At 38.4% G+C, this 18,258-nt stretch overlaps 1 protein-coding gene across 1 annotated transcript in view; it reads left to right on the plus strand.

Annotated features, from left to right (window-relative positions):
• The window catches only part of LOC111055703, a 197,062-nt gene that overhangs the window by 34,511 nt on the left and 144,293 nt on the right, over nucleotides 1-18,258 (plus strand). The gene's annotated exons all lie outside the window — the stretch shown is intronic.

Here is an 18,258-nt window from a genome sequence, read left to right on the forward strand (position 1 = left end):
TGACCACCCTAACGAAGATACTGTTACTGTTCGTTCAATGGTAAGTTAATAATTATGAGTATGAGCAAATCAATGAACTATTGGTCAAGTTATTGGAACTTAATATGAATCATAGCTGGCTATTCTGATCTATTTTCCATCAACTCAATCTCCGAATGGAGTAATGAGAAGTGCACATGGAATAGAGAAAAGAGCTCAAACTTAAATTATTCTGGGAAAGTATATCCAATTTGACAAAAATGTTCAACAATCTATCCGACTCGATGGTTCAATTATTCCCAACTGATTCACAGGCGTTAGATAGACGGATACATTACATTCTCCTCTGCACCTTGATGGAGCGTGGAAAATTTATTCCGTTCAGCTCCTGAAGTGTTAACCAAACCACTTTCAGCTTGGAGTGTGGAATTCCTCACGTTATTTGAAGAGAATATTGTATACTATTTGAACAAACCCGAAACACACAATTCCGTTTGAAGAGGAATATTCAAACTAATAACATAGTTAAAAGTGTGATCAAATGATACACTCATGAAATAGTTCCTTTTTTCTTCAACACGATTTCATTCTCACTGGTCTTGCACGCTATGCTATTCTTATTGATTTTTTTCAACAATTTATTATCGTGTCTTCCCTATAATTTTCTGAACCAAAGGTTGCCAAATGCATTCGGAGGCAATAAAGGCTCAAAATAGCCATTAGAGTTTAAAAAAGAGCTGGAGTTTGAAAGAGCAATGACATTCTCTATCACTGCTCCATGTATCTCATATGCATTTTGGTCTTTTTTTTAGTTTTTTCGAGAAAAAAAGCTAGAAAAGAGAGTTTGCCTGATAATTTTATTATAAGTTACAAAATGAAAGATAAAATGAAAGTATACTGTATGAAAAAATATACAGTATAATTTATATTCTATATAAAGTGAACTATGCGTAATATATTCTGTACTCTACTTGTTCAGTGATTTGGAGTTCCCCATCATATTGTTTCTTGGAACACTCCAACCCTTTGCTCAACTCTTGAGGGTAATTCTGGCATGAAAGTAGATCAAGGGCACCCTTCGGGGAAATAAGCCTAAGATGACTTCAAACTTGATTCCGAGTAGCTAAGCCACTAAACTTCCCGGATTGAGCCCAGGTGCCAAGTTTGTACAAGAGATGATACTCAGCAGTTTGGGGAATCAGTGATTTCAGTTTTTACATTATCTTATCATTAGGATAATCGAATCCTTAGCCACATGTACTCAGATTGATCGTTTTAAGATATTGAAGTAGAAAACTTTCCATCAATGGGAGAAGAGTAGATCAGACATCAAACATCATGCCAATAAGTTTACAACGTTCTCTACTCTTTTATGTTATACGAGCAGCTCTTACCCGTGCCTCGCAAGGGTCTGTTAGCACAAGAAGATTGAATTCAGTTCTAGTTCCTTTCTGATATTGAAAGTTTGATAACAACTATGATAATTCACAATGGGAAAACTGTTAATTGGGCTTTTATCATAATTATTCATATCTCAAATTGGATAAATTTGCTTCAAATGTCAGCGCTTATCCGTGTGAATGCCGGAATAAAATGTGTCAACAGAATATATGTCAAGGAATGTCGTGCGGTAATATTATCAAAGTTGAACGATTGTAGCGAGCGTAAGCGAGTTCCTCTTGTCTCGAGATATGTGAAAGTATATAAATAATATTATTGAATTTAATACATTACTTTATTAACAAATTATACAATATCCAAAATTATACTTACAATTGAATACTCATTCCAATAACACTTTCAATTATGCTAAATTTCACTAGAAATACCATCTTACACACTAGCTCTTTGATCGAAATGGAACCCAATACTGGTTCGACAGATTATTTGAAGCATCAAATTTTTCAACGTCTGTTCCATTGTTCCCTTCCCATGCAAGTCTCCAAATCGATGGAAAACATAGGTTATACTTCTTGTTGAATCAATCGTCAATTATCTATGAATAACAAAATATTGAAAAAAGTTTTAAATCAATTACAATTGTACTGTTTTATCAATAGGTAATCAAAAATCAACATTTTACCAAATTATTAATTGTAATTAATCATACTCTTTGGAATTATCTCGCAAAACCTATTGACAGGATCATTTATTTATTTATTATTTATTTATTTAATCATTCATAATTACACAACGTACAGAAAAGTACCACAGGCTTATAGGCCCAAAACGGTTCCAATTCTAATTTATACAACAGTCCAATCAACATATCCATGCCATCATCAATTGCCTGCTATTTGGTCAGAAATAGAAGAATTTTTTGTCTCAACTAGAAAAGAGCTTCATTTTAATCAATACGACTGTTTAAAAAGTGAAAGATGATACTAATAAGGCTATCATTACTCATATTTTCAATTCATAGCGTTGAACAAGTTATTCACGAAATTCTTGATAGACCAAATATATATTCATGTCAAACATCAATAGCATACTATTCGATCTGAGACAGAAAAATGATTTGACGCGACTAGAAAGCGGCATCACTTTTCGGAAATGTCACCGCTCATTCGTGCGAATGCCGGAATAAAATATGTCAACAGGAAGGTCGTGCGGCGATATTGTCAAAGTTGAACGATTGTATTTGCAGAGGGAGTAGAGGTGGCACAGCAAACAACACTCGATGATCGTCGACAGTTGACGTAATGACGATGGTTGGGAGCTCATCATAAATGCACCATGTAATGAGACCCGAGTTCGATGTGACAAAAAAGTACATCGACAAATAAACAAGGCAAATAAGCAGGAAGGCGTCGAGTGCCTCACAGCAAAGCCCTCTCTCATGAATATTGTATCGGTCCGCAATACAAACTTGTGACCCGCCCCGAACTCTGAACGTTCTCCAAGACTCGCTTCCCTCTTGACGACAGCAACGCCAGCACTCAATGTCTGTCTCACTTGATGTCAACTAACTTGAATAGATAGTTGGAGTTCGTAGCCGGCTTACTGTTCAGTTGAGTTGAATGGATGCAATGCTGCTGCTCTCTCAGCGATGCTTCGGAAACTCAGGTGACGCTGCAAGTTGCAAGTTCAACCTCAATCACAGCAACAATTGGATCATCGAATCTCGGTGAAACCAAGAGGTAATCCTCGAGTAATTGTATCAGCTATTCACAATACAAGAAATGTTTGTCGTGTATTAACAATGCTATCTGGGTCACCAAAAACGACGACTCAACTTTATCATATATAGATCTCGCAGCATGTCTCATCATGGAGGATCAATTGTTTTAAAATGTTTTAATCATTTATGGAATGTTGATTATTTTATTCGCAAAGCCTGGAAAGTATGATGACTAGAAATATTTTAAGTACGTCATTGTCATCATTATCATTGGATCAATCGTTTTTGAATGTTTTAATCATTTATGGAATGATGATTATTTTATTCGCAAAGCCTGGAAAGTATGATGACTAGAAATATTTTAAGTACGTCATTGTCATCATTATCATTGGATTAGATTAAAATTAGATTAGATTTCTTTATTCATGTATGTAACAATATTTACTGGCTTATACACTAATTTACATTGAATGAAGATAATGCTAGTTATTCAACGAATTTTACAAAGTATAAATAATTAATCAAAGAGAATAAAGATTGAATGCAATTAGAATAACGATAATATAAAAATGTAATGTAACTTCATAAATCGGTGTTTCAACAAATAATTGTCGATTCTCTAAGAAGGATATAAAATCTCCTTACCATTAACACACGACCGGGTTGTGATGAATTAGAGCTGTTGGGAATTATAACGCGGAGTAATGTTCAAATAAGAAACTCTACTGAATGATTGGAAGCTAGTTGATTTGAATCTTAGAATTATGGGATGAATGAATGAAAGAAATTAGAATAATAGTGAATAAAATATTGCATTGATAATTTAAATTAGATTGTAATGGGTGGAAGGCCAGGGGTACTTTGTTAGCCCCAAATTTTATAACAAGGAAAAATAGATAATAATTATTGCTTTTTAATCTCCACTGAACTATTAAACTGTTTCAATTATTTGAATCCACGGTTGGGAGCTTTGGATGGATTCGTTCATGCAAATGCCAAGATCTTCACTATGTTTAACAACACCTGTTTTAGAAACAAGTAACTTATCACGAGCCAGGAACGTAAAATAAACGATTTTGTATAAATGCTACTGATAGTAATTTATTAGTTAAATTAAAGAATTATCGGTCATCTTTGAAATTCTGTTACATCGAACTATAATATCCACTGTAATCAATCCGGTTATTTATTCAATTACTTGTTCCAATATTACAACATTAAAAACTTCAATTTCAAATAATATTCTCAAATTACTACTTTATCGCAGATATTCATAATTGATATTGAATCAAGAATTTGCTAACTCACTCTACAATAAATTTAGGGCCTCGGTCAATTTATCTGGTCAATCTATTCGAGCTTACTAAAATAATTTTGGCACTTACCATTGAATCAAGAATTTAACAAATAGATCGGCACTCACAATCACTCACGTTTACATTTCAACTACTATTTTCCAGACTACATTTATCTCTAACAAGTTTGATTGTTCTGAAACGTCTCTGATCAGGAAGCTTCAAGGTAGAACTAGCAATGTGTGCTGGGGTGATATGTTCATGGCGTTCAAGAGATTAAACAAAACGTAGACAATAATTTTGGCAGCGCTGCAATTTATCATTGAGTGTTACTTACATGTCATTGATTGATTGATTGATTGAATACTTCATTCATGTAGATTACAACAATATATACTGGCTTATACTCTCATATACAATAGCTTACAATACAGCAAAATATAGATGGATTTACATAATATAGACTAAGAAAATTATTATTGAACCGTATATGATATGAAAAAAGCAAAAATATCAATTTGTGATAACTAAAGATAATATTGTTATGCATCTACATAAATTGGCGGAGCTTTGGACATATCAATGTCCATTTTTCGGAAAGAATATTCAAAATAAATCCTTCCCACTAACTCTCTACCAAAACGTTAATTTCATTAATTCAACTAAGAATTTATTTATAAATGGAAATATTGTGAAAGTATTAATTAGATGATATGAATATTTAAAAGAAAAAAACAGAAAATTAATAAAGTAGAATAATTATATAGGTAGATAAGATCAAATCATCTATATCATAAGAGAGAGTAGGGTTGTGTTTGTTTTGTGCTCTACTCCCTCATTGGATAACAAACTGATATTGCTGTTAAAGACTGCTATCAGAACTATATTATCGCTCAACAATAACAGTAATGTGAAATTACAGGAATCCATTTGGAAGATGATGGGAATTTGCGTTTGCTCTATCATAATATTGAAAGCCTGTTGCTTATCATCATCATAATGGGGTGAATACATCTATAATTCAACTTCATTCTGGATTTCAATAATTGAAAGGATTCCTGGAAAGAGTTGAGTTAATAAACATACCTTCGAATAGTAATATACATGACATGGAAGATCGGATGTTTTTCGATGCGTGGATCCTCAGTTGAGAAAATATCAACAGACTGAATGCTGTTTGATTAACAATTTATCATGTTGTTTTTAAACAAACAAATTCAATCATATTCCTTCGCAGTATTTTGACGTGTTATCGCGAATCAAAATACCTATTGATAACAACATCGCGAAGAAATAGAGATAAAAGATTATACTCTATGACAATATAATATAATGTTGATACACATATATAATTTGTAGAACGGCGTGGTCAAATATATTTGACAAGAATGATTTTGATATTATTGAGCAAATTAACTCCTGAATATTGCCTCTTTCATCTATCCACGGTCAATAAAGAGGGGTTTGTTAGGTGACGATTCTTGATATTATAAGCAATCAATATCATAAAATTCAAATATAAATTTTTATCAAAGAAGAATTTTTCTTTAAACTCTATTGATATTCCAGGAATGCAGATTCGAGTTGTTTTGTTGATTGATCATCTTTATAGAGAAATCTCGTATTCGTTCTCAGCATTATATGTACTGCGATTCATCAAAATGAATTTGGTTCTGATAAGAGTCATTAATAGAAAAAAAACTGAAACAAGGTGAGTTGAAGGTTTTTTGGATGTTTCCAAATGAAGAAAGGCTTTGCTATAAGCGTGGATTATACAATGCCCGGAGCGATTTGCAAGATGAGCGAACTTTTTAACGATTCCTTGATCAACTAGTTCTTCTATTTGTCAGTAGAGTGGGAGGAAAGAAGAAGCAGCCAAGAAAAAGAAACTTGAATGCTAGGTTGCAAAAGGGTTTGGGTAGTCTTGCTTGTTTCTTGATTGGAGCTCGAATTAAGGAGCTCTCATCTTTCTTACATTAGGCACGCCGCTGGAGGGAATGATGAATCGAAATCATGTGTTGGGTGCAGACAGACTTTCGACTACTACTGCATCGATCCGAGCCGCGAATCGATCCAAGTTCTGCTTTTCTTTCAGCGCCAACAGTTGTAAGGCTGCAACATTCCCAGGAGAAGGGTACTCTGGCCCTGATAGGATTAAGTGAACAGCCATTCTGGAGGATAGAGCTCAGGGAACACGCGGGCACAATAAGCTCTCATGGAAACTGACATGATTCCAGTTCGCATTTTACAGACTGAGTGGAAGACGTGCTCGGAAAATATCGCACCTTCGACAAATTTCCAACATCTACCTTGTTCTTCAAGTTTTATTAGGATCCTAGATGCTGATCTAAATCCATATTCTATCGTACAACATAGAATATTATTATAATCAAGATCCAAGTTTAGTAAATCCATGATTTCTTCATTATTCGCTTATCATGAAAATATGATAAATGTTTAGACTCCGGTGAGGATATTCCGAGAAGTTTACATCTAGTTTTATGTAATGTATGAAGAAACCTGATAATTTAAATTTTAGAAAATTTGTAGAGCTTGAATTTTGTGAAAGATATTAGTGTTTTAGTTGTAGCTCCGTGACTATTAATAGCTTCAGATTAGACTTAGACTTACTCTGCTGAAGCTGTTTTGCTCAATCAAAATCAATATCCTATCCTACCTCATTAAAAAATTTTGCCCAGTGACGATTTTATTCATACAATATATAATGTCGGCAAGTTTGGGTATTCTAAATCCTATAGTATTAAACGAGCAATTTCTGTTTAGATGTTTTGATGTTTGAATGTTTAGATGTTTATATGTTTGTATTTCACCGGATCTCGAAAACGGCTCTAACGATTCTCACGAAATTCAGAACATAGTAGGTTTATAATATAAAAATTCGATTGCACTAGGTCTCATCCCTTGGGAAACTCGCTGAGGGACATTAAAAGAATTTATCCATCCTTGGAAAAACAGCTGATAATTTCGTCGTTTGTTGATGATGGAAGTGAGTGAGCGAGTGCATGTGTGTGGGACTGAGACAAAATAGCTGTTGAACTTTTGTACCTAATTCAATTAGGTACTTAGAGGCAGTTGTACAAAAGCCGGTTAAATTTTTATCCTGATTAATTCCAGTAGAACCAATCAGATAAGCTACTAGCTACCAATAAGCTAGCTAAGCTACTAGCTACCAATAAGCTAGCTAAGCTACCAATCAGATAAGCTAGTATCTGTTTGAGATGGTCTACTGTAATTTGGTTCACGTGAAATTAATCAGGATTAATATTTAACATGCTTTTGTGAGAGAAATTTTTACATTCCTCTGGGAATTAATCTCAATCCACTGTGATTAGATAGAACCTTTCTGTATGAACTATGAATATCAATTATAATTTCTTCTTTCGTAATAATTTTTATATGCTTTTGTAGGTACTCCAGAGCGGAGCTCCGTGCCCCGATATTTATCATAAATTGGAACAGGTTGTCACTGATGTTGTGTTGTTGGTAGTATTCACTTTTTAACATTACAGGAGTAAATAACACAAGTCGAACAAAATGTATCTTCAAATAGTTTGGTTTTTGGAATAAATATATCATCTGAACAAGTCAAGTATACACATATCACATTTTAGTGATATGATACATGATTTTCAACCGCCTTGACGAGCTGATATGAACGAGCTGTAGCACGAGGAGATGTGATCATTCAGTCAAAAGTTATAAGTGATTAAAGTTTTGATCCTGGACGTATCCTTATGTGTGCCCCCCACTAGGAAATACTGAAATCTAGCGAGTGATTCTCATAGAACATAAATAACCCTCGTAAGGTGATTTCAGCCGAAATGTTTTATTTTGTTAGGAAGGCCATGAAAAGGTATTATAATGAGAATTCGAATTTTGGCTGTAGGACATGATTTTCTATTTTTGGGTGTATTCCTCCTCCCACCTCTACTAAATTCAAAAATAAGTACCTAAGGAATTCTGTTCAGAATTAATATTGTTAGTTCATGTGATGTGTGGCTTTCTATCATTACTACAATAAGATCCTAGTTGTATAGGGTAGAAGTGGTAGGTTTGCATAATTTGAAAACCCCTTAAAAATACCCCTTTTTTGAAAACTCTTAGCTCCGGAATCAAAAATCGTAGAGTCCTGCGCGGCCATTCAATTTATTGGAAATTTTTTTATCTTCAATATTTTAGAGAATGCTCTTTCTCGAAAAGTTGAAGGTTCTCAAGATTAAATGGAAAACTTGAAAAAAGTCCGAAATTTTAGGGTTTTTTGGAAGTTTTGGGGGTGAAGCCGCCCTCTGGCGTGTCAGCAAATTTCAGATTAGAATCCAGCGCCCCAAAATACATAAAGAACCGTCGTGAAAAATTCTTTCAGGCTGTTTCCTGAAAAACGACCATTTGACTGAACTATTATAGAAAACAGAAAAAAGTAATGAAGCATTACAATAATTACTTTATTACTGTGTGGTAAATAGGGTATAAATTTGAAAGATTGAAATTGGCTTCATTTGATATTTTTCACAAAGTTTTGACAAGAGAAGTTTCTTCTTCTGTCAAATCCACTAGAGTTTGCGATGTTGTTTATAATTGCATTCCCATTTCAGAGATATTAATATCATCATGAAACGCATTCGAAATTAGAATAATTATTAGATTGGAATGTACATTACAATTCAACTTATCATGGTGCTTTTAAGAAAAATAGGTTGCAACAGCAAGGAAACTCAAACACAAGACCATTAAAAATTGAAATTAAGCAAAGGAAATCAGAATAATAGTGGATGATGAAGTTATAATTGATTTTTGTCGAAGATTCACCTTCAAACTCTTAGGCTTAAAATTACTAAAATTCATGTATACAAAATATTATCAATTGTATTTTTTATGCTTTATATTGAGTTACACTTAGCAAAATATAACATTGTAAAGGTGGGAAATAGTATTAAAATTAGCTACATTAGGATATCTCTATTTAATACCTTGATCTTTTAGCCATGATTCAAAATGTTGACATAAAATATAAAAAAAATCATGCCCCCCCCAAAAATGTTGATGGCGCAAATTGCGCCATGCCCCCCCCCCTTGTGGGCACCCCTGTATTCGCTTATCATGAAAATATGATAAATGTTTAGACTCCGGTGAGGATATTCCGAGAAGTTTACATCTAGTTTTATGTAATGTATGAAGAAACCTGATAATTTAAATTTTAGAAAATTTGTAGAGCTTGAATTTTGTGAAAGATATTAGTGTTTTAGTTGTAGCTCCGTGACTATTAATAGCTTCAGATTAGACTTAGACTTACTCTGCTGAAGCTGTTTTGCTCAATCAAAATCAATATCCTATCCTACCTCATTAAAAAATTTTGCCCAGTGACTATCTTATCTACGATTCAATGTCAAATAAGATAAGTGAGATATCGATATTAATCTGTTGATTTTCTTTCGTTGTGTTCCATAACCCATTCCACTAAGCACATCATTCAAGTACAGATTTCATTCAAAGAAAAGTTATAAGATATTCAAAAATCCTCTACTCTCATACACAATATCAAACTGAACTCAGGCCGGTCTTGAATTCATTGCTTTTTGTAGTTGTTGTGGTTTGAGAGGTTTGGCTCGTATTCAATAGTGGGGAGGCATAATCATTAATCATTTCCTTGCAGCCGACTCGCTTGCCTGCAGCCGACAGCTCGCAAGTTTGAATTTAGCAATTTTCAAGACGAAGTTGGATTCCAACCACAATAATCGCCTAAGAAATTCCAATAGATTGATGCTTGGCAAGAGCGGAACCAACCAGTCGAGACTTCTATCAAATAATTCTTGTTTGCAACAATGGATTTTGTTGCTTTATTTGAATCCGAGTTGCATGCTTAATTACAAATTGATGTTGTATCACATTTTTTTGATTTCCTTCTCTCTTCTCTTCTTTGATTTTCCACACCATCTTCCAATTTTTCCAATCTCACTTTTCTACCTATCATTTTGTCAATCTCACATTTAGTTTTACTCACTTTCAAAAAATGTCTAATACTATCCAAACTGATAGAGAAAATTGTGTTTATTTCTGAAAGTCAACATCCAATCACTCAATCAGGACTTATCCTCTTGATCATAATCATTAGAGAGTGGAGCTTCGAAACAAGAAGTTCCCAGAATAACGTAATACCAGTTTAATTGCTAGAAATATGCATTGTGTGATGATATTGTGATTGAGGATCGATTAATAGACATGAAAATTCATGCACATAACAAAAACGTTATCTATTATTCAGATACAGAGCTCACACTAGCTTAGGGGCGAGCTATACCTCGTCAGAACTAGCTTCTTCCACTTACTAATATAGACTATACTTGGGTTGATTTGTACACTATACTATACATTCGCTCTCTGAGCTGATAGTGGTTATGGTGGAGTGGATCCCCACTTTTCCGGTTGAGGCGACTTGTACACTGGATTGTGAACTACATTGACAGCTATCGTATAACAAAAACTATACAGTTAGCAGTGGCCAGTGGTCACAGTTTAGCTGTGGAGTTCTTGAAAAGTTGTATTTTGAGAGAGAGGTCAGTTCTGAATAGAGTAAAATTTGTACAATGAACTATACACTGGGTCTAACGAGGACATACTTTCGATGTCAAATAATGCAGGAATTATGTTTGTGATGTGTGTGATACGATGATGGCGCTGATTATCTCCCAGATTTCCTGCTCATGTTAGGATGAAATTCTCGAAATGCAATAATTAATACGGATGATTTTGGACTTTGAAGAGTCGACAAAACCCATCTTCTCCAGTAAAGCTTGTCAATACAACATTCGAAAACTTTCTCACGTTGCTTTTCTGGGGAACTTTGAAAGTTTGATCCGGATTGAAATTCAATGCTCATCACGGTAATTTGTTGTACATTGGTCTCCTAATTGATTGTATTTTCCGAGAATTTCAGCCTTCCACATTTCATATCTCCTCCTTCATCACTATTCCATCCTGAACTTCTCCTTTTACACCCCTTCCCCCTCTCAATTCTCATGTTTCTTTTCCATCTTTTATATTGTTGTACTTTCTGTAATATGATTCCCATTACATTAATCATGGTTCAATATTATTTCTATTATTACTACATTATACTGTACATAATACTACATTATTCCCATTAATACTGTATTACTCGCGCTTCGCGCTCGGCAGGGGGCTTCGCCCCATGCACCCTCACTAGGGTAGGTTAGCAGCCTCCGCGCTTCGTAATCCGGCTGGTAGGCGGACTTCGCCCGCCCAGTCGTTTTTTATGACTGTAAAATGTTGGGTAGCAGCCTCCGCGCTATGCGCTCCGGCTGGGAGGCGGCCTTCACCCGCCCAATCGCCTTTTATGACTGTATAGGGTTGAATAGCAGACGCAGCGCTTCGCGCTCCGGCTTGGAGGCGGGCTTCGCCCGCTCGATCACCTTTTATGACGGTATAGTTTTGGGTAGCAGCCTTCGCGCTTCGCGCTCCGGCTGGGAGGCAGGCTTCGCCCGCACAATTGTCTTCTACGACAGTACGAGGGAGGGCAGGTTAACTAGGTTAGGGGTGTTGGGGGTAGGTTAGGTAGGGTATGTCGTGAAGATTAGGTAAAGTAGTCGTCCGCAATGGACCGGGATGGTTTGCTAAGACCCATAGAATAGGAAAAATCGCTTTGGGTCTTCACATTGTTGATTCTTAGACAATGCAGCTTTAAGCTTTTTTTACAAGAAATATTTTCATTTTTGGTCGTAGAAACAAAACTCAAACTTCTATGGACTCAGTGAGTCAAGTAGATCATTATAATATTAAAAAAATCTTGAAATTGACAATTAATGTTTTTTGATTCAGGGAAACGATAAACAGGCAAACAAAGGCCAGTGACTCTCCTAAAGTTGTGAAGAATGGGCTCCGGTGACTAAACTCTAACAGTGTGAACGATTGTTTGCATGCAGAAGCATATGCGCCATTACTATATTGCTCTCCTCTGAGAATAGGACAGGTTCTATTTACTGGCAAGAATATTCATCGCCGTTGACAGTCTGAAGACTTACATTTAAAAAGTACATGCTCCAACTATCGGTCGACATAAAAATCAATATTGTTAAGCCAGCCTTCGGAACACTGCCAAAGATTTCCCATCCACACAGTCACAAACACACAAACACACACACACACACACACACACACACACACACGAAGATTCCCATGAAAACTCAATTTCCCGGGTTGCCATTTGAATTTGGTTGAAATTTAGCTATGGCTATCCTTTTTACTTGGTGAGCTGAAAAAAAAGCTTGAAATATTTTTTTTGTGGGAAACAAATTTTAATGTGTCCCAAATATCTGGTGGAGTACAGTGGTGCCGGAGGGGGGGGGATTTGGTAGGTTTGGAGGTTTTCCCGTAGCCTCCAGTGTTGTATGCAACAGATTCGGTGTTCAGTTTTCACAGCGATCTTATAGTTTTGGCTGAGAATTTTTCGTATTTGGGAAAAGTTCAAATTTTCGATGAAAACTCAATTCCCCGGATCGCCATTTTAATTTGATTGAAATTTAGCTATGGTTATAGGCTTATCTCCGGGTGCTGAACAAAGAAGATTGTGATGAATCTTTTGTGGGAAACAAATTCAAATGTGTCCCAAATATTTGGTGGAGTACAGTGATGCCAGGGGGAAAATTTGGGAGGTTGAAGGTTTTCCCGTAGATTGCAACAGATTTGGTGTTCAGTTTTCACAGCGACCTTATAGTTTTGGCTGAGAATTTCTCATATTTGGGAAAACTTCAAATTCTCGATTAAAACTCAATTTCCTTGGTCGCCATTTGAATTTGGTTGAAATTTAGCTATGGCTCTAGGCTTATCTCCGGGAGCTGAACAAAAAAGCTTCTATCGAATTTTCTGTGCGAGGCTGATTTCAAATGTCGAAAAAATTCAGTGGTCTCTAGGTGGCCAAGAGGGGTAAAATTTTCGTGATTTGGTGGTTTTCCCATAGCCTCCAGTACGTTCCCCAACTGATTTTGAGGTGGGTTCTCCGTGACAATCAGCCAGGCTGTGAATTTTTTGTCTTTGCAGCTATTATCTCATTGTTAATGCAATCGGTCTCATGAAGTGCAGTATTTGAGCAAATCCAATATTAGTATCTATATCTCCTCTTTTCATATCCACCCTTCTTTTCATTTTACGCCTCTTTTTTCTCAACCTCCTTTGCTTTTTTATCTATTCTCTCAATCTCCCTCCCGGTAGTATGTTAACGGGGTAAATATCATTTTATATCCTTCTCAGAGAATCGACAATAATTATTTGTTGAAACACAGTCGACTCATGTAGTCACATCACAGTATCATATTACCGATATTCAAATATTGCATTCACTTTATATCATCATTAATTAATTTCGCATATTTTGTCAAATTCGTTGAATATTCATTCGATGTGAATAAGTGTATAAGCCAGTATGTAACATACATAAATAAAGAACTCCAATCTAATATAATCTCCTTCTCCTTCTCCTCCTGCTCCACCACCTCGTCCTTCTGCTTCATCTCCTACTCCTCATCAGTAGATATAAAAGGGCGACTCTGGCACACAAGTGTGCCAGAGTCGCCCTTTACCTCAAGGTCATCCAGGTCAACCACCCCCAACCTCAAGGTCATCCAGGTCAACCACACCCACCTCAAGGTCATCTAGGTCAACCACACCTACCTCAAGGTCATCCAGGTCAACCACCCTAACCTCAAGGTCATCTAGGTCAACCACACCCACCTCAAGGTCATCTAGGTCAACCACACCTACCTCAAGGTCATCCAGGTCAACCACACCCACCTCAAGGTCATCTAGGTCAACCAGACCTACCTCAAGGTCATTCAGGTCAACCACTCTAACCTCCAAAAAAAAAAAAAAAAAAAAAAAAAAAAAATTAAAAAAAAAAAAAAAATAAAAACACATAAAATCGGGAAAAAAGGGGAAAAAAAATTCCCTCCAGATCCTGAACTGGGGTATAAAAGGAGTTGTTCTACAAGGAGTGGGACATTGTGTCTTTGACAGTTGTGCCGTCAGTACGTGTGTGTACCACCAGTACGTGTGTGTGATTTAAAAAAAAAAAAAAAAAAAATAAATAATAAAATAAAATAAAATAAAAATAAAAACACATAAAATCAACAAAAAAATAAAATAAATGAATGAATAAAAAAAAAATATAAATAAATAGAAACACTTAAAATTGGAATAAATGGAAAAAGGGGAAAAAAGGGGAAAAAAATTTCCCTACTGATCTTGAACTGCCCGCCGGTCGCCCGGCCGGTCGCCCGGCCGCCACCGGTCACCCCACCGGTCGCCCGGCCGGTCGCCCGGCCGCCGCCGGTCGGAAGAAGTATCATATTCTATATAATTTAAGTCTTTAAACATAAATCCTCTATGGTGTAGTGGTTAGCAAGTCAGCTTTCTGAGTTGGAGGCTCTATGCTCGAATCCAAGGCGGTAAAGGTAAGTATTAGAGGTCAGTATCAACAGAACCAGAGGATATATTTTTTGTATGTAGTGGGTAGACTGGCCCACCACTGCCAGTCATCCCGCTGCCAGTTGTCCGGCCGCCACCGATCGCCCGGCCACCGCTGGTCACCCCGCCAGTCGCCTGGCCGCCACCGATCACCCCGTCGGTCGCCCCACCAGTCGCCCCACCATCGTCACCAGTCGCCCCACTATCGCTGCCAGTCGTCCCACTATCGCCGCCAGTCGCCCCACTATTACTGCCAGTCGTCCCACTATCGCCACCAGTCATACCACTATCGTCACCAGTCATCCCACCATCGTCATCAGTCATCTCACTATTGCTGCCAGTCGTCCCACTATCGTCACCAGTCGCCCCACTATCGCCACCAGTCGCCCGGCCGCCGCCGGTCGCCCGGCCACCGCCGGTCACCCCGCCGGTCGCCTGGCCGCCACCGATCACCCCGTCGGTCGCCCCACCAGTCGCCCCACCATCGTCACCAGTCGCCCCACTATCGCTGCCAGTCGTCCCACTATCGCCGCCAGTCGCCCCACTATTACTGCCAGTCGTCCCACTATCGCCACCAGTCATACCACTATCGTCACCAGTCATCCCACCATCGTCATCAGTCATCTCACTATCGCCGCCAGTCGTCCCACTATCGTCACCAGTCGCCCCACTATCGCCACCAGTCGCCGGCCGCCGCCGGTCGCCCGGCCACCGCCGGTCGGCCACCGCCGGTCGTCCGGCCGCCACCGGTCGCCCGGCCACCGGTCGCCCCGCCGGTCGCCTCACGGTCGTCCGACCGCCACCAACAGTCAACCTGCTGTGGCTGGCAATTGTCCCGCCGGCTGAGCATGAGCATTCTCAATGACCCTAGCTCCTCCTGCCACAAGGACCATGCTCACCAGTATTCAGCATGTCTGTGGCAGGATGGTAGGGTCATCCACTCAGTGGTCAGTCAGTCAGTGTTCAGTCACTGATCAGTCTGATCAGTAACTGATCAGTCACTGTTCAGTCACTGATCACTCTGATCAGTCACTGTTCAGTCACTGATCAGACTGATCAGTAACTGATCAGTCACTGTTCAGTCACTGATCAGTCACTGATCAGTCACTGTTCAGTCAGTGGCACTCCGCACTTGGTATGGGTCCAAAATGTATAAATAGCGGAGCTCAAACTCTCAGACCTCAGTATACTGATAACACTGATCAGTATGTATATCAAACAAAGGAACCATAAGCCAACATTGGAGGAGGTTGCTCCTACCATATTGGAGATTGCTAGGTTGAAGCGTGAAATCAAAAGGAGGCATAAGGAAATCATGCTGGGTAGACGGATTGCAGAAGAGAAACATGTGGAACACTTCAAACCTCTAGCTGAGCCACTAGTCAACCTAGTCAAAACTTCCAACAGATGCCAGTTCAACAACCACAACTACCTCCATCAAGAGCATCCAAGAAGCATCCTAGGTATCTGAAGCCTAGAATAAAAATGCGCTCCAGGCATGTGAGGGTAGGCAGAGACAATCCAAGCCAGAGTTGTTATCATCAGAACATCGTCCTTTCTCAGCAGCATCAACACACCACCACATATCCTACTCCACCAACAACACCATTTGTTAAAGATGCCACATATACAAGGCGTGGACTTACTAGTGCAAGTAAAGCAAAACATAAGCTCCAACTCTCCAGCATTGATGAAGAGTCACCAACATTTGAATCATATGGAACTGGAGAAGTTTCAAGTCCAATGGCAGGCACCTCAAGAGTTGGACAGCAACTATGGAAAGCAGGAAAGCAGGCATTTGAAGGGGATGAGGGTGAGGAGTATAATATGAGTAGAGGATATGATGATAGCAGTGATGAGGAGCTGTCTGGAGATGGACAGGATGATGATAAGAATGTTGAACAATTATTGAATGAAAGTCATGGTACAACAGTTCAGAATATCCTTGATCAAACTGATCTAGCTGGAAAACAGGTAGCTGATTACATTAGAGGATCATTGAGCAAGGACAATGACGATTTTGATGACACTTTTGGGCCGAGAGTGAGAGACAATGCTGCTGTTGGAAAAAGCTGCAGCACTAGCAGTCACCAACATTATGAAGGCTAAGGCAAAATTTGGGGGAGGTATGAAAAGATCACTGAAGGAAGTCAGCAGGGTGGTTGAGAAGGGGAAGAAACAAAAGATTCAACCATCGAAGAAAAAATCAATGAAAGGAGGTCGAGGTCTTTACTTGAGACATCAGAAACCAAAGGTTGGTACAGGTCTTTACTTGAGACAGCAGAGATCAAAGGTCGGTAAAGGTCTTTACTTGAGAAAGCAGAGAACAGCAACACCTTAGACATTATATTGAGGTACAATCAAAATCATATTGCTATACAAAAATGTATATATATTGGATACATAGCAGATTAGATTCATTGTGCTGGAATCATCTGTGGAGAATAGACATTTTGTCGATCAACTGTGTATCTAGAACAATAGAGAAGATGGTACTCCTATTCTCAAAGTGGGCCGACTATGGTGAGACAAATTTACCATTAATCTCCCCATTTGATCTGAAGATGGTTGAGTATCATGTAGAAGATGAGGAAGAGGAAACTGATATGGAGAAGGACAATGAGGTAGAGGTGGAAGAGGAAGAGGAGGAAGAGGAAGAGGAGGAGGAGGAAGAGGAGGAGGAAGAGGAAGAGAAGGGGGAAGAAAGAAAGGAGGATGATGTAGTGGTGAGAAATACTACTACACCTATACTTTTGACTCGAAGGAGCATCAATTACCTGAAGGAAAGAGGTTGTGAGGTGATTCAACATCAATGACAGGGTATTGTCTCTAACTGAAACAGTGTTCTAGAGGTATCACTGAATATCATCCGAAGACTATCAGACAACATAGAAGACTTGCCAAGGACTAGTGCTGGAAAAGGAGTCTACTACCTGGGACATCACCTGCTCGACATGAACCAAGGAGAAACATCATGGATACATCACTTTTCTGCACACTCAATATGATAAACAACTTGGATTTTGGAACAGAGATATACCTGCTTGTAGTAAACTTTTCAATAAAATGTATGTTGAATAAATCAATAAATAACTAATTGTATTCCAAACTGTTTACTTATTACCTACCATCTCCTTAGATATAGTTTAGCTATAAGTATATTCTGAGTGCCACTGACTGTGCTCAGAATGCTCATGCTCAGCCGGCAGGACAATTGCCAGCCACAGCAGATCGACTGTTGGTGGCGGTCGGACGACCGGTGAGGCGACCGGCGGGGCGACCGGTGGCCGGGCGACCGGTGGCGGCCGGACGACCGGCGGTGGCCGACCGGCGGTGGCTGGGCGACCGGCGGTGGCCGGGCGACTGGTG

The sequence above is a fragment of the Nilaparvata lugens genome, chromosome 2, assembly GCF_014356525.2.
Source record: "Nilaparvata lugens isolate BPH chromosome 2, ASM1435652v1, whole genome shotgun sequence".
Lineage (NCBI taxonomy): Eukaryota > Metazoa > Arthropoda > Insecta > Hemiptera > Delphacidae > Nilaparvata > Nilaparvata lugens.